The sequence below is a fragment of the Gadus chalcogrammus genome, chromosome 19, assembly GCF_026213295.1.
Source record: "Gadus chalcogrammus isolate NIFS_2021 chromosome 19, NIFS_Gcha_1.0, whole genome shotgun sequence".
Classification (NCBI taxonomy): domain Eukaryota; kingdom Metazoa; phylum Chordata; class Actinopteri; order Gadiformes; family Gadidae; genus Gadus; species Gadus chalcogrammus.
Window position 1 is genome coordinate 233543 of NC_079430.1, and position 23392 is coordinate 256934.

At 46.5% G+C, this 23392-nt stretch overlaps 1 pseudogene; it reads right to left on the minus strand.

The window, feature by feature from the left end:
* LOC130372761 (ephrin type-A receptor 5-like) overlaps positions 1–23392 on the minus strand; it is an 88723-nt pseudogene that overhangs the window by 16167 nt on the left and 49164 nt on the right.

A 23392-nucleotide genomic window follows, 5' to 3' on the forward strand; every position in this document is an offset into this window, starting at 1 on the left:
GAGCTTGGTGATTGGCTTCCATAGAAGCAGATCGGAAGTAGGAAGAAATGTATTGCTGTGTGTGTATGCGTGTGTGTGTGTGTGTGTGTGTCTGTGTCAGTGTGTGTGTGTGTGTGTGTGTGTGCAGTACTGTGTGTGTATGCCTGTGTGTGTGTGCGTGTAGTACTGTGTGTGTGTGTGTGCAGTACTGTGTGTGTGTGGGTGGGTGTGTGTGTGTGCAGTACCGTGTGTGTATGCCTGTGTGTGTGTCTATGTGTGCAGTTCTGTGTGTATGTGTGTGTGAGTGTGTTTGCAGTACTGTGTGTATGCCTGTGTGCGTGTACAGTACTGTGTGCGTGTGACGGTGCGTGTGTGTGTGTGTGTGTGTGTGTGGTGCAGTACTGTGTGTGCATGCCTTGTGTTGGAGTGTGTATAGCAGGGATCAGTTTCTCCACAATAACCACACCATATTTAAAACAGGTCTAAGTGGCCTCCATTAGACTACCTCTCCATTTGCCGACCGCATTGACCAGCCTGTTCCTGGACTCTCCGGTCTACCTCTCTCCATATCCTGTACACCTACACCTACCCCCACCTCCTCCAATACCTACTCTCCTTTACCCCCTGTCAACCCCCTGTCTTCCTCCTCCCCTCGGTCTCTCCTCCACCTCCCTCTCCATCCCCTCGTCCTCCTTCCTCTCCTCTCACCTTCTCCTCCAACTCCCTCCATCTCATCTCTCCCTCCACCTCCTATCTACCTTGCCAACCCACCCTCTCTCCTCCCCAATCTCTCCTCCCCTCCACCCCATCCTCTAACTCCTCCCACTCCTCTTTATCCCTCCAATACTCCGCCCTCCTCCTCTCCAGACCTTCCAAGAGCAGTGAGACAGAGAGAGAAGAGAGAGCGAGCGAGAGAGGGAGAGGGAGAGGAGGGGAGAGACAAAAGAGAAAGAGAGAGAGAGCGACAGAGAGGATCACTAAACATTAATTGGAGTGTTGGGTTTCTGAGTCCATCATAGTCCGGCTCCTGAAACAGGATAGCCTCCACCGGTCCACCGCAGGCTTCTAACTTGGGCCGGAGAAGTGCAGTAGGTAACGAATGCGGATGAGTAAGCGAATACAGGAGCATAGCCGCATCAACTGAAGCTTCAGAGCTTAGCTCTTCTTCTTCTCTGATGTGCTCTGGATGTGTTTCCACGCTGTAGTGATGTTTTGTGATAAATAAACCTGGCACACGCTACTACAAGTAAAGATACCACATCATTGGATAGTAGTACTCCTGGTGTGGCAAAGTACCTTTTCAAAGTACTAGTACTAGATATTCATTACTGCAGTGTAGTGGTGTGACACATTACCCTTTCAAAGTACCTGGTACTAGGTATTCAGTACTGCTGTATAGTTGGCTGATGCAGTACCTTTTTCAAAGTACTGTATACTAGGTGATACTGCAGTAATGTGGTGTGCCGCCTTGTACCTTTTCAAAGTACTGTGTATAGGTTGTACTGCAGTAAGGTGGGGGGATGCAGTACACTTTTCAACGTACTGTGTACTAGATTGTACTGCAGTAAGGTGGGGGGATGCAGTACCTTTTTCAAAAGTACTTGGTCCTCGTACTCCAAGATGATGCCGTTGGGCCGGTCGGGCTACCAGCCAGGACACGTGATGCTGCTTCCTCCCGGAGGCCCACCTCCTCACCAAGCTGACCGGGGAAGGGGCTGCTCACACACGCACGCACGACACGCCCACACGCACCACGCACACGCACACACACACACACACGTAGTAAATCCTTAGAAAATAAAACATTAAAACGATAAGGACTCCTTAAGACATATCTCCATGAAGCAGTAAAAACCTCCAATAATAACAAGATGATGCAATTCACAGCAACACTATTCTCAGATCTACTCCCTATTTAATAACACACACTTTTCACTCAACCGTTTCCAAGTTTTTCTTTCATTGCTTTGCAAAAGTAACATCCAACAGTTCATGTTAGAGTAGTGACATAGAACATGGAAGACAACTTGTAGAGTCAATAAAATGTTTCTGTTTATTTATTTATTAATCAAATGATAGGTAAGGACAAAGTCAATCGAGCCATAAAATCAGTATACACGACAGCTTTTGTAATAAGTCAACCATATACTCGAGCATATCACCCTGATATCACCTCAGTCTGTCAGTCTTCTACCAATCACCTAACCCCCGGTGCAGGGAAGGTATTTAATTAATGTGTTTTTATTCATGAATATATTCATCACATATATTCACAGCTGGAGCCTGTCATCGAGGAGACACACCTAGACGACACCACCCACCACAAAAGCCTTCATACTGCTGGGAAGAACGTGGTGTTACAGCCCTGTTCATCACTGTTACACCAGAGCCCTGTAACACCACGGGACTCTCTAAATCGCGCCACTTCGACCTGGGCGGGACTTTACGTCCTACGTCCATCGCTATGGGTGTGCATGGGTGCGCATAGCCGTCACTCGCGATGGGTGTGCATGTGAGAAAGGTTTTGGCTTTAGTGTCTATGGGTTGGTAATAACGGTTTCTGATGATTTTTCTGATGGAAAAGTGGTCTTTATTTCCATAATCTTTGTTCAGTGAACGCATAAACCCGTTTAGCAGTTAAACAAAATGCGATCTCTTTGTTTACAGTTACCAACGACCAAACTGATGATTGGGGGTTCGATTCCCTAGTGATGCAAGGTTTTTCTTCATTTTGGACTGCACACACATCGCTGTGAGACGAGTGACGGATACCCGCACAATGTACAACACATCACTGTCTTTACAATTTCTAGGCAACCTAAGTTTAAAGAATTGTCAAGTGGTTAACTCTTGAATCGCATGTACTTACGACCTGATGGGTTAGTGGTCAGAGAAACAACTCAGTAACGCGGGGATAGGGGTTCGATTCCTTCCTGAAGTAGCTTTTTTCATTCAATTGAACTGGATGTTTGTATGCCATTTTGCCTGTAACTTTGTAGTTTATGATGAAGAAATGTACTGGGGGGGTTAGGTTAGGGTAACGCTAAGGGTAAAGACCACAAAGTGTCCGTTTTAGCAACACCCAATATTTCTTACAATAACAAAGTCCAAAGTTTTGGGGATGACTTCCAGTAGGAAACTTAAGATACCTAGAGAAATGCGTGGCGTGCTTCACAAAACATCAACAAGTCATGCAGTGTGGGACAGGGGATCATGTTCTGATATACAGTACAAAAGCTGAAACTATTAGCCAGGATGTGGGAAGATGCAGAACGCAGACGTGGGAAGCAATAGACGCACCAACACACAGTTGCCTGTTGCAAAATGGTTCAGAGTTTAATAGAAATAGTTAGGGTTAGCTGGTATGGCGTTATCTGGTATGGCTATAGTCTAATGTTAGCTTAGTTCGTGTTGTTTCGTCATGTTAATCGCTAGTAATAGTAAGTCCTTTGTAGAATATAGCCTATCATCACAGACTGTAGGAATGTCACCCACCCTCCATCGCGTACGACACTGGACGCTCGTAATCTGTAGTGCAAGGGAGTTCGTGCACAGATCCCTGATACAAAACGGCTACGCGCACACATGCAAACCCATAGCGAGTGACGGAGGACGTAAAGTCCCGCCCAGGTCGAAGTGGCGTCAATTTAGAGAGTCCCGTAAACACCACAGCCCTGTACACACCCTGTACCACCACAGCCCTGGAACACCTGTAACACCACAGCCCTGCAACACCTGTAACACCACAGCACTGTAACACCTGTAACAACCACAGCACTGTAACAACTGTAAACCCACAGCCCTGTATCAACACCCTGTAACATCACAAACCTGTAACACCACAGCCCTGTAACACCACAGCCCTGTAACATAACATCCCTGTAACCAACACCCTGTAACATCACTGTACACCACATACCTATATCCACAGCCCTGTAACCACACAGCCCTGTAATATCACACAGGCCTAAAGGTTCGGGCCACACCAGACCGCGTATCTCGCGTAATTTTTACGCGAGATACGCGGCGTAAAATGTTGCTTGACCATTTTGTGTCAAAATGGTCAACATACGCGCAATACGCGCCATACGCGCATACGTCACTCGCCTAGATGAGTCCAATGCCATGCAAGTGAACGGAGCGTTCCCTCTTCGTCATAACTATCAAACCAAATGTTATGTTATGTTACTATTTCCACCCAGAATAAAGAAAGTGTCGGCCGTTGGCTGTGTGTGTGTGTGTGTGTGTGTGTGTCTTGCCCCAGGATGAGGCTCCCCACGGTAAAGGCTCCAACATTGGGTGTGGTGGTGGTGTGTGTGGGTGTGTGTGTGTGTGTGTGTGTGTGTGTGTGTGTGTGTGTTGCCCCATGATAAGCTGCGCTGGAGTCCGAGGTAGGAACCCAAACGCCGCCGTGTTTGGGTGATAGAGTTAGATCGGGTTAGATTAAATAATCTCGGATATAAATAACAATAATCGGGTTAAATAACTTCACATGGTGTGTCTGGTGTGTTTCCAGCATTCGTAGTGTTGATCAGCAGATATATAGTCCGCCAAGACGTTGAGGTTGCTTAGTAACCAGAGACTCTGTCCATGCAAGTGAACGGAGCGTTCCCTCTTCGTCATAACTATCAAACCAAACATCCTTCACATTCACCGAGCGAACATTATGAAAGTAAAATGCACATTTCTCGCTAGAAATGTTTCCATAAAAGCATTTAATGGCGTAACTATGTTACTATTTCCACACAGAATAAAGAAAGATGTCGGCCGTATGCTTCTGTCCAAGCTCACTACTCTCTGCCAGTGACGTCGGGTCAAGCTCAACGCTGATTGGGCAACGCGGCTAATCGTCAGACGCGTATCTCGCGTACTTCGCGTAAAAAGTTCAATTTTTTGAACTCTTGAAATGTACGCGATATACGCGATATACACGCGTATTGCGCGTATTGCGCGTAAATATACGCGCCACATACGCGCTATACGCGCGTACAATGTTGCTTATACGCGTATTACGCGTGAAACGCGTAATACGCGTATTAAACCAATGGTACCCTATGGAAAAAATGGCGATTTTAGACGCGAAGTACGCGAGATACGCGTCTGGTGTGGCCGCACCTTAACAGCTCCTGGCTTCAGTATACCTCGATGGGCTCTTTGCGTTTAGTTAAAGGGACCCTTCACCCATTTGCATTAAGCTTCACATTTTTGAATGGTTTTCCCTATTTCCTTGAGTTGGGATTGATCCGTATCTGCCTCTAACACTTCCTGCTTTAAATGACACAAAATTATGATTTTTGCGTCATTTAAAGCAGGAAGTGTAAGAGCGGGGGGGGGGGCTCTAAAAAACTACAAGCACTAGTTCCTACATTTCAAACCCGCCTATAGGGGGTGGGACCCACTGACGCTACAGACCAATAACAGATCAGTGCCAGTGGATGGGACTTAGTGGTCTATGGTATAAACGGTATAGAGAGTACACCGGTGTGAATTTGCGCTACGGTATGGATTTTGACGTTACCGGTGTGACCGGTAGATAACACGAGCGCTAAAGATGCAATGAGGTACCAGAGACGCAGTCGTTAATTATATAGACATCTATACTATAATATATATTATACAACGGGGGGCCTAAATCCAGCGATCTGATTGGTTCCTAACTGTTGTATAATGAGCGTATACATAACTGCTATGACGCCCGATCATTTTGTGAAAGTATCACTCCGCGCCTTGAAGTGGAAATCGTTACAACCGTTCTCTCGGAGGGACGCTAAAGTGTGTTGCAGAGCGACCGTCGTGCATTTTGAAGGCAGCCAGGAGGGACTACTTTTTGGTAGTACTTTAATAAAACGGCTACTTTGACTTTCTTGGTTTCTTTTTAAATGTAGTGTGTCTATGACTTTCGTTTCGCCATAACAGTAACCGTTGTATAAAGCAATAGATCACTTCAGTCAGTGGCATGTGCTTATTATACCACTGTGAAGGGGGTCGCCGGCCCTCCGCTGCGCGTCGGGGCCGGACAACGCCCCTTAAACAGTGGTATAATGAGCACATACCACAGCCTGGCGTGATCTATTGCTTAAATATCACTTTGTGTGCCTCCGGATTATATTATGAATAAACGACTGTGTCGGGTTCTCCAACATCTCTGGTCCTTCCCCATCAATCTGAAGTCGCGGTTCAATCTGGACTACAGAGTCAAAGCCAAAGTTTCTTCCCCCGATTCTTCTTAAAAAATGGCCAAAAATAAATACAAGGGTCTTATTTTGTAAATCCGCACATGCAAATTATTAATCCGCTATAAATTGATACTGACGCCCGACCCGCACCTGAAGGGAAATTGGACACATCAGCTGGAACGCCTGGGAAATACATTATCTGGTGTTGGCGTTGTGCTTTAGATTGCTGTGCAAAGCCCATCATCCACTGTGGACGGTTTTAGGTTGACTCCTCTGCTCCTGAATAACATATCCAGCACCCGGAAGACTCGCTCGCAATCGCAAAAGCAGCGATCGTCCCGCGCTGTGCAGGCGTCTGACCCGACCCGCACTCTTATCTTACACAGTACATTATTTTTCACCGGTTTCATCCAAATTGTCACCCATCGGGTACCCGAGCAGAAATCTGGCCGAGATAACCCCCACTACAAGTCCTTGTTGTTGAGGAAGTACCAGAGACATCCGAGAACCCGACGCAGATTTTGGCCGTGATATTATATATTATATGATATAGATAGCATTATAAATTATATAATATTTAGAGCTGTCAGTTAAACGCGTTATTAACGGCGTTAACGCAAACCAATTTCAACGGCGTTAAAAAATTAATCGCGCGATTAACGCAAATATATATATTTCTTTTTTTTCTTTTTTTTTTTCCTTTGGCTCAAAACAAAGAAGCAGTAGCCTGACTGCTATGTTCAAATGACATTTGTTCAAAGCAGTCGTTTAATTGCACTATAGGCTCTTTTTTTGTATCGTCCTGTTTTGATCAGTATATGCCAATGTTGTTATCAATAAAAAATCATTTGCACAGGCAAGCCGATGCACTTCACCATGTTGATAAGAGAATTAAAATGAGAAGAATTATGGGACAAAAAAATCAAGGGATATTTAGCATAGAAAAATAATTTGCGATTAATCGTGAGTTAACTATGACATTAATGCGATTAATCACGATTAAATATTTTAATCGCTTGACAGCTCTAATAATATTACATAAAAACGGCAACAATCACTTTCTCCTCCTGCTATGATTCACTCTGGACTGCAGGGAGTGAACGCTGATTGGCTGTTATGTTACGTCCCTCAGGGAGTGAACGCTGATTGGCATTGTGGGAATTGTCATCTTTAATCCACAAGCGCCAGAAAGTCACTGTCTGCGTTTTTTGGTCAAGAAGGCACCAAAGTAGAAATGTACTAATTTTCCTTACTATTGAACTACATAGATGACCCACTTTCAATACAGATCATGTCTCAACAGCTGAAAGGCTCCTTTAATTCATCATGCATCTAAATATGTCTGGCCTGCGCGAGCAGATGTGAAATGGTGGTTGAATCCTGGGACCAGCTCAGTAACGCAACATAGCGCTCCAAACCATTCTGTCTAAATCCTTAAGGTTTCCATTTCTTCGGCAGCTTCTTCATTTGGAAGAAGTAGCATTGCTATAAAACAATCTAACATCTGCCTGTAGTTCAATGCCCCAGTGATTGCTTGGGGAGCGGACATCAGGGTTTGATCAATAATCTTTAGGTGATAGTCAAACACCTCAACCTTTAGATAAACCACATCATCAAAATGAGTCTAATCCATTCATTTTCACACTTTACCATAAAACCATGCTTTAACAGGCAGTGGATACAATTATGTTTCAATGTTTTTTTCACAGCATTTGTTTTAAAGTATATCTTCATGGAGTACCAAAGTGAAACTGGAACTGCAGCAACACTGCTTTCAAATTAAGAGCTTTTAAGAGTGCAAAATGCCCCCTGGGGTGCAACCATGATAGTGTGTGTGTGTGCGTGTGTCCTTGTGTGTGTGTATGTGGTGTGTCTGTGTGTGTGTATTTGCATGCATGAGCATGTGTGTTTGTATACATTAGTGCATGAGTGCATGTTGTGTACGAATATGTAAGTGTGTGTGTGTGTGTGTGTGTGTGTGTGTGTGTGTGTGTGTGTGTGTGTGTGTGTGTGTGTGTGTGTGTGTGTGTGTGTGTGTGTGTGTGTTTGAGTGAGTGAGATTGAGTAGATCAGTGGAGCGTTGCAGGTGATCGATGAGGGGTGGAGGGGTGGGGTCGAGGGTAACTGTACCCTAAGTGGTGGCCTGCCAGCCATGTTATCTGCTTGCATCTTAAGAGGCTGCAACCAGAGACACTGGAATACCAAGCGGACCACCAGAGGGACCGTGGTCCACCAGGAGCATTCCGAGGAGAGGGGGGCTAGAGAGCGACGGCATAGGTTAATGATCCAGATATAGGGCTTATGATCAAGAACCACAACCTGAACCATGGGTGTCCACCTAGATGTGTGATGGAAAGCTCAGTTTACCAGCCTACCCAGTGCACCGTAGCAAACGTTGCTCATCTATCCAGCACACATATAGGTGGACACGCCAACTGTGATGTCAGAAGCTGCACATTTTCAAAACGGCTTTTAATGCTAATTACACTCACACCTGGTGATATATGTCCCCTTTAAAACAAGAGCAGTCATGAAAGGTAATTGGTAAAATGTATAGATTAAAAAAGCTAACTCGCAAAAAAGTCTGTCTCTCACTGAAGCTGTCAGATTTCTGTTTTTGTTTACACTTCCTAATGACTCTCACACACACACCTAATGACTCTCTTGAACACACACACACACACACACACACACCACACACACACACACACACACACACACACACACACACACACACACACACACACACACACACACACACTGCGTTATGTGTCTTATACTGGTTCTGCTGTGTAGGAAAAGGTCTTTCCTCCTCTCCCCCCCTCTTCCTGCAGCCATGATGTTCTGCTTCTTCATCAGATGGACCGTGATCATGAGACCTTTCCTGCCTCACACTTTCCCCTCTCTGTCCCCCTCTCTCTCCTCATCTCTACCTCTCTCTGTCCCCCTCTCTCCCCTCATCTCAGCCCTCTCCCTCCTCATCTCTCCTGATCTCTACCCTTCTCCTAATCTCTCCCCCTTTCCCTCCTAATCTCTACCCCTCTCTCTCCTCATCTCCACCCTCTCCTCCTTATCTCCCACCCCTCTCTCCTTATCTCCCACCCTCTCTCTCCTCATCTCCCACCCTCTCACTCCTCATCTCCCACCCTCTCTCTCCTCATCTCTACCCCTCTCTCTCCTCATCTCTTCCCCTCTCTGTTCTCATCTGTAACCCTCTCTGTCTCCCTCTCTCTCTCTCATCTCTTACCCCTCTCTCTCCTCATCTCTACCCCTCTCTCCTCATCTCTTCCCTCTCTCTCCTCATCTCTTCCCCTCTCCGTCTCCTCCCCTCTCTGTTTTCATTTCTAACCCTCTCTGTCTCCCTCTCTCTCCTCATCTCTACCCCTCTCTCTCTCCTCATCTCTACCCCTCTCTCTCCTCATCTCTACCCCTCTCTCATCCTCATCTCTTCCCCTCTCTCTCCTCATCTCTTCCCCTCTCTCTCCGCCCTCTCTGTTTCATTTCTAACCCTCTCTGTCTCCCTCTCTCTCCTCATCTCTACCCCTCTCTCCTATCCTCAAGCTCTACCCTCTCTGCTCCTCATCTCTACCCCTCTCTCTCCTCATCTCTTCCCCTCTCTCTCCTCCCCTCTCTGTTCTCATCTCTAACGCCTCTCTGTCTCCCTCTGTCTCCTCATCTCTACCCTCTCTCTCCTCCCCTCTCTGTTCTCATCTCTAACCCTCTCTCCTCATCTCTACCCCTCTCTGTCTCCCTCTCTTTACTCATCTCCATCCCTCTTTGGCCCTCTCTCTTTCCTCATCTCTACCACTCGCGGCTCACCCCCTTTGCACGCCAACTGCTCCACCACTTCATTTATCTGTCACAAGCAGCAAGCGTGAGCGCACGTTTTACACACACACACACACACACCACACACACACACACACACACACACACACACACACACACACACACACACACACACACACACAACACACACACACACACACACACACACACACAACACACAGCTAATGCATTATTAATTCTGGCTATATTTCTGGAAAGTATGCTATAATTATTCCTGCTGGTTTTTGGCAGGAATCAGACATTGTGCTGCCATATACTTTCAACCATTTAAGTGAAAGGTAATTTAACGGCTGGTAATTTATAGGCCTATATTTCTGTTTTACAGGCTTCATTTTCATTCGCCTTCTCCCCCTTTCCGTTTAAATATTATGAATAATCAATTATATATGATTCAGTATATGGTATGTTTGAAAACAGAATTGGGGCACCTATTGTGTCATTGTATAACTGAATATGAAAGAGATTTAAACATTAGATTTATATCCGATGAAAAAAAACACTTCTTTCAACACGGAGTTACAGAAGTGTGGACACTTTTTGTGTCATTGAAATGCTCAGAGTAAACCAAAGTACAAGGCTAAGTGATGTCTGCATGAAATATTTATAGTCTTAGAGTCAAAACATTTCTCATCTGAATATTAAAACCCATTTATAGATCACAGCGGCTGAAATAAATGTGTTAATTCAGATAGGATTTTTATTGTTTCATGATTTTATGTCACATCTCACAAAAAAATCTACGTTTGGATGTTACTACGTGCCAAATAGGTACATCTATAATCAACTGCCTCACATAACAGCAAAGACATCCTATATCTACAGGATGGGAGTTCACTGACTGATGGGGTAGACACTGAACGCGGTTGGTATAGAGGTGGTCTGGCCCCCCCCCCGTCTAATCTAATGTAATCCTAATCTCTTTTAGGTGCCTAGCAGTCATCTGTGGACGGGAGGTTAATAGAGACACTCGTAGACAGACAGTTAGACACAGGCACGCAGATGCACACAAACACACACTCACACAAACAAGCACAAACTGACACAAACACACGCACACGCACATTCGCAACACGCACACACACACACACACAACACAAACATGCACACGCCCACGCCCGGACACACACACATTTTTGGTGAAGGAGCCATCTGTTCTTCTGACAGAACCCACGTGCTCAAATCCTTTCTTTCTTATCCTTCCTCCTCCTCCCTCCCTCTCCTCTCCTCTCACCTCTCCTCCCTTCCTTCCCTCCTCTCCATCCTCAGACCTCTCTTCCCCTCCTCTCCTCTCTCGTCTTGTGGATCCCTCTCCTCCTCTCATCTCATCCTCTTGCCTCTAGGCAGAAGATGAGGGGAAGACATAATTTGTATTTATTCATTTTTTATTAACATGTCGGCCAATGATTCAAACAATGTTCACACAACACATGAATAAATAAAGGCCTGCATCTTGAAAAGAGATTTCCACAAGATATTTTAAACCTTTCCAACAAGCAACACTTTTTTATGAACATGTTTTAGTAGAAAACACATATGAGCAATTGTTGATAAAAAAATGTTGATAAAATATCCAAGCAATCAATATTTCTCTTCGATGTAAAAACATCTTAAACAAATAGACTACTTAAAATAGGCCAACTCTAAAATAGGCCTATTTTAGAGTAGGCCTACTCTAAAATAGGTATATTTTATAACAGCATTATTGAAAGGTGGCAGGATAGTACAGTGGTGAGGATGGAGTAAGGTTCCTTGTTTGAAATCCAAGAGCCAGACGGCATAACCCCTAGCTTCTCCTTGAAGACCTTTATCTGTACTGTATAACCCCTAGCTGCTCCTTGATGACCTGTACTGTCTAACCCCTAGCTGCTCATTGATGACCTGTACTGTCTAACCCCTAGCTGCTCCTTGATGACCTGTACTGTACTGTCTAACCCCTAGCTGCTCCTTGATGACCTGTACTGTACTGTCTAAACCCCTAGCTGCTCCTTGATGACCTGTACTGTACTGTCTAACCCCTAGCTGCTCCTTAATGACCTGTCTCTGTACTGTCTAACCCCTACCTGCTCCTTAATGACCTGTCTCTGTACTGTCTAAACCCCTAGCTGCTCCTTGATGACCTGTCCTCTGTACTGTATAACCCCTAGCTGTTCCTTGATGCACCTGTACTATACTGTCTAACCCCTAGCTGCTCCTTGATGACCTGTCTCTGTACTGTCTAACCCCTAGCTGCTCCTTGGTGACCTGTCTCTGTACTGTCTAACCCCTAGCTGCTCCTTGATGACCTGTCTCTGTACTGTCTAAACCCCTAGCTGCTCCTTGATGACCTGTACTGTACTGTCTTACCCCTAGCTGCTCATCGATGACCTGTACTGTACTGTCTAACCCCTAGCTGCTCCTTAATGACCTGTCTCTGTACTGTCTAGCCCAGGGGTGCCCAACCAGTCGATCGCGGTCTACCAGTAGATCGCCGACAGATCCCAAGTCGATCGCGAGGGGTGAAGAAAAAAAATAAAAAAAAGATTATTATTATTATTATTATTTTTTAATGAAATTAAATTTGCGCGGGACATATACGCGCGGTAGCGCATGTGCTGTTAACAGCAGTTGAAAGCCGTCAACAGTAGTTACACACTCCTAAACGTTGGCATGGCTGAGGGGAAACAAGCTAGGTTCACGATACAACCCCCCCCCCCCCCCGTCAACAATTGTTCTCTAACCCCCCCCCCCCCCCCCGACTTGAAGGTAGGTTTGCTGGTAGATCTCGGGAGGTTGGCTACTTGAAAAGTAGATCTTGGGTCAAAAAAGGTTGGGCACCCCTGGTCTAACCCCTACCTGCTCCTAAGTGACCTGTCTCTGTACTGTCTAACCCCTACCTGCTCCTTGATGACCTGTCTCTGTACTGTCTAACCCCTAGCTGCTCCTTAATGACCTGTCTCTGTACTGTCTAACCCCTAGCTGCTCCTTGATGACCTGTCTCTGTACTGTCTAAACCCCTAGCTGCTCCTTGATGACCTGTCTCTGTACTGTCTAACCCCTAGCTGCTCCTTGATGACCTGTACTGTACTGTCTAACCCCTAGCTGCTCCTTGATGACCTGTCTCTGTACTGTCTAACCCCTACCTGCTCCTTAATGACCTGTCTCCGTACTGTCTAACCCCTAGCTGCTCCTTGATGACCTGTCTCTGTACTGTCTAACCCCTAGCTGCTCCTTGATGACCTGTACTGTAATGTCTAACCCCTAGCTGCTCCTTGATGACCTGTCTCTGTACTGTCTAACCCCTAGCTGCTCCTTGATGACCTGTACTCTACTGTCTAACCCCTAGCTGCTCCTTGATGACCTGTACTGTACTGTCTAACCCCTAGCTGCTCCTTAATGACCTGTCTCTGTACCATCTAACCCCTACCTGCTCCTTAATGACCTGTCCTCTGTACTGTCTAACCCCTAGCTGCTCCTTGGTGACCTGTCTCTGTACTGTCCAACCCCTAGCTGCTCCTTGATGCCCTTAACTGTACTGTCTAACCCCTAGCTGCTCCTTGATGACCTGTCTCTGTACTGTCTAACCCCTAGCTGCTCCTTGATGACCTGTACTGTACTGTCTAACCCCTAGCTGCTCCTTGATGACCTGTACTGTACTGTCTAACCCCTAGCTGCTCCTCGATGACCTGTACTGTACTGTCTAACCCCTTGCTGCTCCTTGACGAACTGTATCTGTACAGAATAACCCCTAGCTGCTAGAAGTAGATATGAGTCAAACCTACCCGCCTGATTCGTGGTGACGTTGAGTGTCACATACTGCCGGGCAGTGGTCATTGGCCAACAGTGACACGCCGTTGACAGCGTCCAATAGGAAGCTGTAGTTGGTGTGGGACTGCAAGTCCGCCACCATCACCGAGGTGTTGGCCACGCCCACGCGCCGAGGTAGAAAGCGCACGCTTGCGCCACACTCCTCTAAGCCCCGCCCCTCCGGCAGCACCCGGCGGCACAGGATGTTGTAGCGCACGTCCTTCCTGCCGCCAGTCTCCACTGGAACGGACCACTCCAGAAAGACACTGGTCCTCGTTGACGTTGGAGATGGCGTTACGGGGAGCGGAAGGGGGGCCTGAGGGGGGAACCACATACACATACACACACACACACACACACATACACACCGACACACATACACATGCATACACACACACACAAACATGCAAACACGCACGCACGCACGCACGCACACACACAAACTCAACCACACACACATATACACACACATACACACACACCCAACCACACACACACACACACACATACACACACACACATACACAAATAAAGAAAGAAATGCAAGAAAGAGCATCTCTTAGCTGACATTATAGATATATATATATATACTGAGGAGACGAGGAGAAAATAAGAAAAGGGAGGAGAAGAGCGGAGAAAGAGGACAATGAAAGGAGAAGATGGCGGAGAAAGAACAGGATATGTTGCATGATGATAGAAGAACACAAAGAAACAGCAACACAACCCTGCCCCAATGTGCACATGCAACATATCAGAACAAGATCATACATACTGAATATTAAAACATACAACGCCTTAAAGCCTGTTGCTAAAGGCCCTCTCTGGGACTCACGTGTGCACGCCATGTTGGCGGGGTCCGCAGGGTTCTTGTAGTATGCAGGCTCGCAGCTGCAGACCCGGGCCCCGGACTCCCTGGCCCAACTGTGGGGAGGACACTTACTGCAGCCTCCCGCCTGGAGCAGGGAGCGATAGAACCCTGGACCACACTCTGAGGAGAGGAGAGGAGGAGAGGGGTGGAGGAGAGGAGGGGAGGAGTGGAAGGGCGGAGAATAGGGCAGGCAGGGGAGGGGAGGAGGGGAGAGGTGAGGGAAGGAGGGTAGGGGAGAAGAGAAGAGGAGAAGAGAGAGGAGGAGAGGAGAGGTGAGGAGAGAAGGGGAGGGGAGGAGAGGAGAGGGGGGGGAGAGGAGAGAGGAGGGGAGGAGATGGAAGGGGTAAAGGGGAGGGGAGGGGAGAGGAGAGAAAGGAGAGTCAAGGCGAGGATAGGATATGATAGGAGAGCGGAGAAGAGAGGGGAGGAGAAGACGGAGATAAGAGAAAGGGAGAAGAGAGGGGAGGTTTGGTTTTCAAAATCCCTTTATTGCACAACTGCAAGGAGAAAACAGATCACTGTCACATCATCACTTCAGCAATGCAAAAAAAAACAACAAAAACAAAACAGGAAACATCCCTAAAATACAACAAACAGAAAACGTGTTTCCCTAATCAGATGCTTACATTCAGCTCTCCTTCACCCCCACAGAGCATAAAACCCCTCCAACAGCCCATATGTGACTGAAGCCCTGCATATCATCCATCATTTGATAATAGGCATGTTCCACCCTCAGTCGGGCCTTCAGCAGGCCCTTCAGAACCAGCACCGGCTCCACACTACCGATACTCTGAACCCGGTTCCTGCGTGTTAGCCAGATGGCCAACTTGGCAGAACCAGATAAAAAGTTCACCAATGTGTGTACAATCTTCTTCTGAGCACAGTACTTTGGGCCAAAAATAACCAAATCAAAAGAAAAATCCCCTAGACCCCGAAACCACTTTTTTAAAAGCTCAAACCATACTGTCAGCCTGAAAAGTCTCCAGGTGTGGGGTTGTGAGAGACAGCAGCTGACCTCCTCCCTCCTGCCACTCCCCCACAACTGGGGTGATATACAGAGCGGGGAAACTGTACTCTCCCTCTTCGCTCCACTGGTCACACAAAGTGCGTTTTTTTACAAATTCTCTCAGAGGTTGTTGCAGGGCAGCACAGACTTCCTCCACCACTCTGCTGATCAACCTGATGGAGGTGATGTTACTTCTCTCTTTCAAGGCGTCCACAGATGTTGCCGTCATCTTCATCAGATGGCCCAGCTTGGTGCAGCTAGCCTCTCTAAGACAGGCTCGCAGGCTGGCAGATTGCAGTGTTTGAGTCCTTGAGGTCATGATAAAACAAAGGTTCCTCAAACAACCACATGCCCGGAGTCTCATTTGTGGCACGTGCAACCTTAAAAATCTGCCATGCCTGCAATACCGAGCTATAGAAGGTGTCAGTCCAGTTAAGTCCACATCCTCAAGCTGTAGAAGGAAAAGCTGTTTATTGTAGCCCAATCGCCCAGCTCTCTTCAGCAGCAATCGAGCTACGTCAAACCAGCTTGGGCCGCAATTATACAGCAGCCTTGTGCAGTCTGAAGTCTAAAAGAGGCAATTTTTGCCTGGATGTTAATCAGTCCCTGCCCCCCTTCAGCCACAGGCAGGTAGATTGCTGCTGCCCGGACCCAGTGCCGGCCAGACCAGAAAAAGTCCAGGATGACTCGCTGAACGTCCTCCATCAGGCCTCTCGGTGGCGTCAGAGCAATCAGCCTATACCAAAGAGTCGAGGCGACCAGGTTATTGGCCACCAGAACTCTTCCCCTATACGACAGCTGGGGTAGCAACCATTTCCATTTAGACAACCGAGCGCACACTTTCTCCTTAACTCCCTCCCAGTTCTTGTTTTGAAAACCCTCAGTGCCCAAAAATACTCCCAACACTTTCAGGCCTTCCTTCCCCCACTCAAGACCTCCAGGCAGACTGGGCACTGCCTGAACCCTCCACTGTCCCACCAATAAGGCTTCACTCTTTGCCCAGTTCACCCGAGCAGATGAGGCCTTTTCATACAGGGACAGGGTATCCTGCAAACATTGAACATCCCCCTGTCTGGAGACAAAAATATTAACATCGTCTGCATACGCAGAAACAGTAAGTGGACAATCAAGATTATAGGACCCCGGCAGTGAGAGACCACTGAGCCGACCTCTCAACATGCACAGCAAGGGCACAATAGCTAGGCTATATAGTTGACCGGAGATAGGACAACCCTGTCTTATCCCTCGCTGAACAGGGATTGGCCGACTCAGCCCTGCCCCCATCCTTACCATACATTGAGCACCACTATACAATAAACCAATCCAGGCCAGAAAACCATCACCTATACCAAAAGCCTTAAGTGCAGAAAATAAATAAGAGTGATCCACCCTATCAAAAGCATTCTCCTGGTCCAAAGAAACAATACCAAAATCTACATTATGGGATCTACACACATCAATAATATCTCGAATAAGGAAAATGTTGTCCATCATTTTCCTATCAGGTACACAATAACTTTGGTCAGTATGTACAAGTATTCCCAGGATGTCCTTAACCCATTTAGGCCTAAAGCGCCTGGAAAAAATGCCTGTAAAACCTATAGGCGATTTCAGAAAAGCCCCCAAAACCTGAAGTTTTTCTAGAAATTCAGCAATTGTGTCAACGCCTACTAAATTACTGATTTCTCAGCCCCTGTAACAGATAGGAACACAATTCAAAAAGTATTTGAGAGCTGACACCTGTGGCTTTCATGGGAAATTTGAGTTTTTATTTACAAATATTTACAATATTTACATACAGGTAGAAAAGTAAATAAAAAAGTAAAAAAATATGTAAAAGTGCAGGAACAGCACAAAACAGTAAAAAAATAAAGTATAATAAAGTGAAATAAGTATATAAGAAAGTAATAAAGTATATAATAACAAACATGGGAAGGGGAACAGACTGGGACTAAAACTGTAAACAGTCTGCGTTTTAAATTACATGCACTTGTATGTGATGACTACTGAATAAAAGTATTATGCATAATACAAATACAATTGCATTCCATCCTAAGAAGTAGCGTAATTAAAAGATACAGGCTATAATTTGGGAATGTATAGTAGCCTAGGCCTTATTGTTCTGGAGATCGCAGTTAGGTGTGAAATTCCAAAGAAGCTCTATTCTTTGGAAGAGCCTTGAACATCCTGCATACGGGCCCGTCGTTGCCTTGTTACGCCACTGGTGACATTCCAGAGAAGCTTATCAGGTTTTACGGGTGCTTTACGCATCTCCGGGACAGTAATACATCTCTTGCATATAAACTGTCGTAATTTCTTATTACAGCATCATCACAATCAATAAGTATTACTATTGATAAGTATAAGTGACATTCCAGAGAAGCTTATCTGGTTTTACGCACCCGGGTGCTTTACGCATCTCCGGGACAGTAATACATCTCTTACATATAAACTGTAGTAATTACTTATTACAGCATCATCCCAATCAATAAGTATTACTATTGTCCTTTCCTCCAGCTGGCCGCAAATCTGTCCCGGGACATATTTCTGGCTAATTGCGTCCGAAAGAGATTCTTACTCTGTCGCCAGTAATCTCTTCGCACCGGCAACACAAGCAGCCCCATTCCCATAGCCCCATTCCATACTTCTTCTTCCTCGTCGTCATTCACGAACATGTGCCTTCCATAATTCCCGGTCAATCGGTTCGTATTCGTCATCAAAGTACTCGGCCTCATCAACATCTTCGAAGCCGAGAAACTCCTCGAAATCGCTACCGTCAGAAAAGTCTTCAGTCTCAAATTCCGCCATACTTGCTTGAAGAAATTTCTGAACTAAACTCACGAGGAACAAGTTGACACCTATATGTGTCTATTTTGATGCATTTCATTGGCCCAGAGGCCGACACTTTGGGCAAAAACCCCCCTTATACAGAAAAACGACGCAAACGCTTTCCCGTCCTTAAAGGTAGAATGACGCAACAGCGCCCCCGGCTTTAAAGGTAGAACAGCGGCAATGCTTTCCCGGCTTAAATGGGTTAAGTCTGTTGGATAGGGCTCTGAAAAGCACCTTATAGTCCGTGCAAAGGAGAGCAACCGGCCTCCAGCTCTTAAGTAAGGCCAGGTCTCCTTTCTCGGGAAGCAGGGAAAGCACAGCTCGCTGACACGAGACAGGAAGCGATCCTGTTCTGAAACACTCCAATAAAACCCCATGTAAATCAAGTCCAAGGGTATTCCAGAACCGCTTGTAAAAGTCAGTGGAGAGACCATCAATCCCTGGTGCCTGTCCTGATGCCATCTGATTGACAGCGGCTGTCAACTCGTCCAGAGTCAGCTCAGAGTCCAGAGCAGCTTTCTCTCCTGGGATGAGCTGAGGAAGCCCCTCCAGGAGCTCCTCACGGCACTCCATGCTGCACTGTTCTGCCCCAAAGAGGTCAGCGTAGAAGTCCATCGCATGGGTCCTCATCTCACCCGGACTGGTGGTCACTCTGCCTCCAGGAAGTTTAAGGCAGCTCATCTGCTTCCTCTGTGCCACCGATCTCTCCAGATTAAAAAAGAAAGAGCTTGGGGCATCCATATCCTTAGCTGGAGGAAGCGAGACCTGACATGAGCTCCCTTCACTCTCTCCTGCAGGAGGGAGCTCAACTCCAATCTCTTCTCCTGCAGCAGATGACCCGTGGTGGGATCCAAAACCCTATGTCACCCCTCTTCAATGTTCCTAATACTGGCTTCAAGCTCCTGAATTGCTGCCTTTATCCTAGCAGTCGAGTGGGAGGTATACTGCTGGCAAAACACACGAATTTGGGCCTTACCAACTTCCCACCACAGCTTCAAAGAAACAAAATCTGCTTTCCTAGATTTCCACTGCTGCCAAAAACTCTCAAAGCTTTTGCAGAAAGTATGGTCATGCAGAAGTCTACTGTTAAAAGACCAGTAGGACCCAACCCTTTCACCTGGCGAAATGATCAAATCTATGCTGACATAGTGATGGTCAGTAAAGCCAACTGGACTTATGTGACTGTGGACTAATCTAGAGCTGAGACTTTTGGAAATGTAAATCCTATCTAGTCTAGCTGCACTCACCCTGTTATTGTGGACCCTCACCCATGTGTATTGCCTGGATTGCGGATGTTTGACCCTCCATGTATCCAACAGATCCAGGTGTGCGATGACACCACTAAGTGTCTGAGATGACAGTGGGTGGGGTTCTTCACTTGTTCTGTCTATAGTAAAGTCTAGAGTGCAATTAAAGTCCCCGCCAAAGATTAAATGATCGTGCTGGTAATTCCCCACCTCACTTTCTAGCAGGGCGAAAAAACCCACTCTTTCTGTTCATCGATTTGGGGCATATATGTTAGCAAAGCAGAACACAGAGCCCTCTATTTCTGCCCTGACAAACAACAGCCTGCCCTTCACCACTTCAGTAGAAGATAAAACCTTTACATTGGCATCTTTCCTGAACAGAACAGCTACCCCTGCACTAAGATTGGTGCCATGACTAAGGGTACATGAAGCCTCCCACCATAAACCCCAATCTATCTCGTCTGCTGGATTAGTATGCGTCTCCTGCAAAAACAGCACATCAACCCTTTTTTGAGTGGCGATATCAGAGATTAATGCCCTTTTGTGTCTGTCTCTCCCTCCACCATTGATGTTCAAATACCCTATTTTAAGGCTCTGCATAGAGGTCAGAGAAGAGAAACAGATACAATGAACAAAGCAAGGAAGAACAAAAAGAGGAAAAACACCGTGTGGTACATGATCATGTTACTTTTTAGTCTTCTTAGCAGTTTTACCTTTTTTCGCTTTCCTCAGAATTGTAATATGCTTTTTGAGGCGAAAGCGTTTCTTTTCATCCAAGAGGTCAAAACCAGTACATCAACCGATCTGATGAACTTTTCAGTGTCACTGAAGTAGTCATTCAGTCTAACAGACTTTTTAAATGTCACATCCAGAAATTGATTTATTTCCTCCAAAGAATAGAGATCTGTGTTCCTATTGGAAGCTTCACCTATGCTAGATACTGTATCTGACTCAGAGTCATACTCCATGTCCTCCCCTTCACAGGATGCCTGACTATTTAACATACCCTTTCCTTCATTGGTGATCACAGTGGGATCTCTGCCCGTACAACTTGTGGAAGCTGCTTCAGTGCCTGCAGACTGAGAACTGCTCAGGTTCTCCGCAGCCACAGGAGCCTGCTGTTTCTTAGGCTCGCTCTGTTCCTCACTATCCAAGTCAACCTCCTCAAGATGAGGCACCGGTGGCACCGAACCAGTGGCACCGGCTGCCACGTTCACAGCACTGGGATCCGCACCCGCATCCGCACCCGCATCCGCGACCGCGGCGCCAGCACTGGACCCGCCAGCCGTGGACCCAGCACCGGACTCACCAGCTGTAGACACGGCCGCGGAACCAGCACCGGACTCGCCAGCCGCAGACCCGCCGGCCGCAGACTCGCCGGCCGCGGACTCGCCGGCCGCGGACTCGCCGGCCGCGGACTCGCCAGCCGCAGACTCGCCAGCCGCAGACTCAACACAGGACCCGACAACCGCAGACCCAGCACCCGACCCACCAGCCGCGGACCGACCAGAGCCGTCCGCCGCATCAGCGGAGCGAGCCGCCCCCTGCTGTCTATGTGGACACGCAAAGCGTTTATGTCCCACATCTCCACACTCAAAACATGTGATAGGAGGCCGATACAAATCTTGGATGGGTCATCTGAAACGACTGCGATGTGCTCAGCATCTCCAACATTATAGCCTAGATAAAACTACCATTTGAAAATAACGGAGGGCTACGCAAATAGTCTGGAGTGAACTGAGGCCAGGTCCTCGATTGGTAGTGTTGACTATGTAAGGCTAATTAAATATATTAAAGATTTGCGCGAGAATCTATATCTCTCCACTCCAGCAAAAAGTCATCCGATATGCCAAGATGTCGAGCCGTGGTCTTATCAATCGCTCCCGGTGGATTGTATAATTTGCGCTCCGATATCAGCAGTTCTCTCATCAAAAGGCCATTGTGAACACATATAATCTGCGGTGAACGCCGGTTGAAATACCCAAAACCGGGTTATGTTTCAAACTTAACCTGTGCAAAACCTGCTCCGACCAGGGGGGTATACCACGAACCTCGCTGAACATACCCAGGCTTTCTTGGGAAAACCTGGCTCGACGGAGCCGCAACTCGCAATCAGAGTTAAATGGTACCACGAAGCTCACTTTAGATTCAATTAGTTGAACCAGGTTTTCCGCTTTAGGTTCAGTGCGCGTTCACGTGAAAGGGGCGTTTTTTGCGTCATTTTTCTCACCTTTACGATAGATCAAGCAGTCTATATGCGTATAAGTGAAATGATTCTGCATATTGTCTATAAAATAACTATGCCAAATGCAGAATTGTTCGCCATTAATCCAAATAGAATGATGATGATTTAAAAATGCATAAGCAAAGTCCATCCTGCCTTATTCTATCATTTAGGGAATTCACTTTAAATACACCCTATTTAAGAAATGTATCGCATGTTTTCAACCGCTGAGAGGTAGCGGCTGTAGGGTAGTGGATTAGTATAAGACCCGAACGCCAGCGACCGGGGTTCAAATTCGCCGGTCTATCATCATGCATTTTACCCCCATAGATGTGGTGCCAGCACGGCCTTGAAAATATGGGTTCAAGTTTGAAATAAGCACAAAAATATAATTCCATAAGCTTTAGTGAATAAGTATTCCATATGCATGAGAATTGGGACTTTTTAAGCTTCACATAAATTCGCGTCACTTGGGAGTCGAACCACCCGCGCAGAAATTCAAGACTGACGCGCTACCTCCACTCTCGCACTCTGTCACGGAGACACAATGCGCAACAGTAAGTATTGTCTACATAAGTTCCAAAAGGACGATCAAATAACGAACACCCTCTGATGAGAATCTGTATCTCTCATGAAGAACCCCAATTTCGTTGTTTGCACAATGACAATAAAGTCTGAAATCTGAATATCGTCAGACAATGCCAAGGGATCGGTTCTGCTCTCGGTCTCCAGAGAGACGCCTGTACGAGAAGTGCGCCGAGGTCCACGGGAACACCCACAAATGGTGACGCCATTGTCAGAGGAGGGGCTAGGAAGCTGCGCATGGCGATTTAAGTAGCCGATCTCCGGCTAGACTAAGCCGAAAAACTGCTCCCGACCAGGTTTGGTTGCGAGCATAAGTCACCATGGTGATACAGTGACGCTAAAAGAGATCGACTTTCGTGGTACAACTAACCCAGGCTTTGAGCTCAACATACCTCGCTAACCCTCTAAGCGAGCTTCGTGGTACAGGCCCCAGGTTTGATTCAGAGCATATGTTTCTATAGCAACTAACATACCGTGATCCTTTTGGAACGGAAAACCTAGGGTCACCGCAAACCCTGGGTTAACTTACCCGGTTATGTGATAAAACCGGCTTTGTGGAATACCCCTCTGTAGAATCAACGGGGGATTTTTTGGGGGCGGGATATGACATAGAGAGATATTTATTTAGCTTGATATCACAAACACTGGTACAAATGTAGTTGAGTTCTGTGTTTACCTGAGAAAACAGGGAGTTGAAGGACAGGACCCTATAATGTTGAACTAACTGTTGTCAATAATAATAATAATAAAACCTTTTCTATACACACGTGCAGCAGTGAACTCATGCATTGTAATTTATTGTATGATATGTACTTTTAGGGTTATAAGACCTATGTCAAGGTC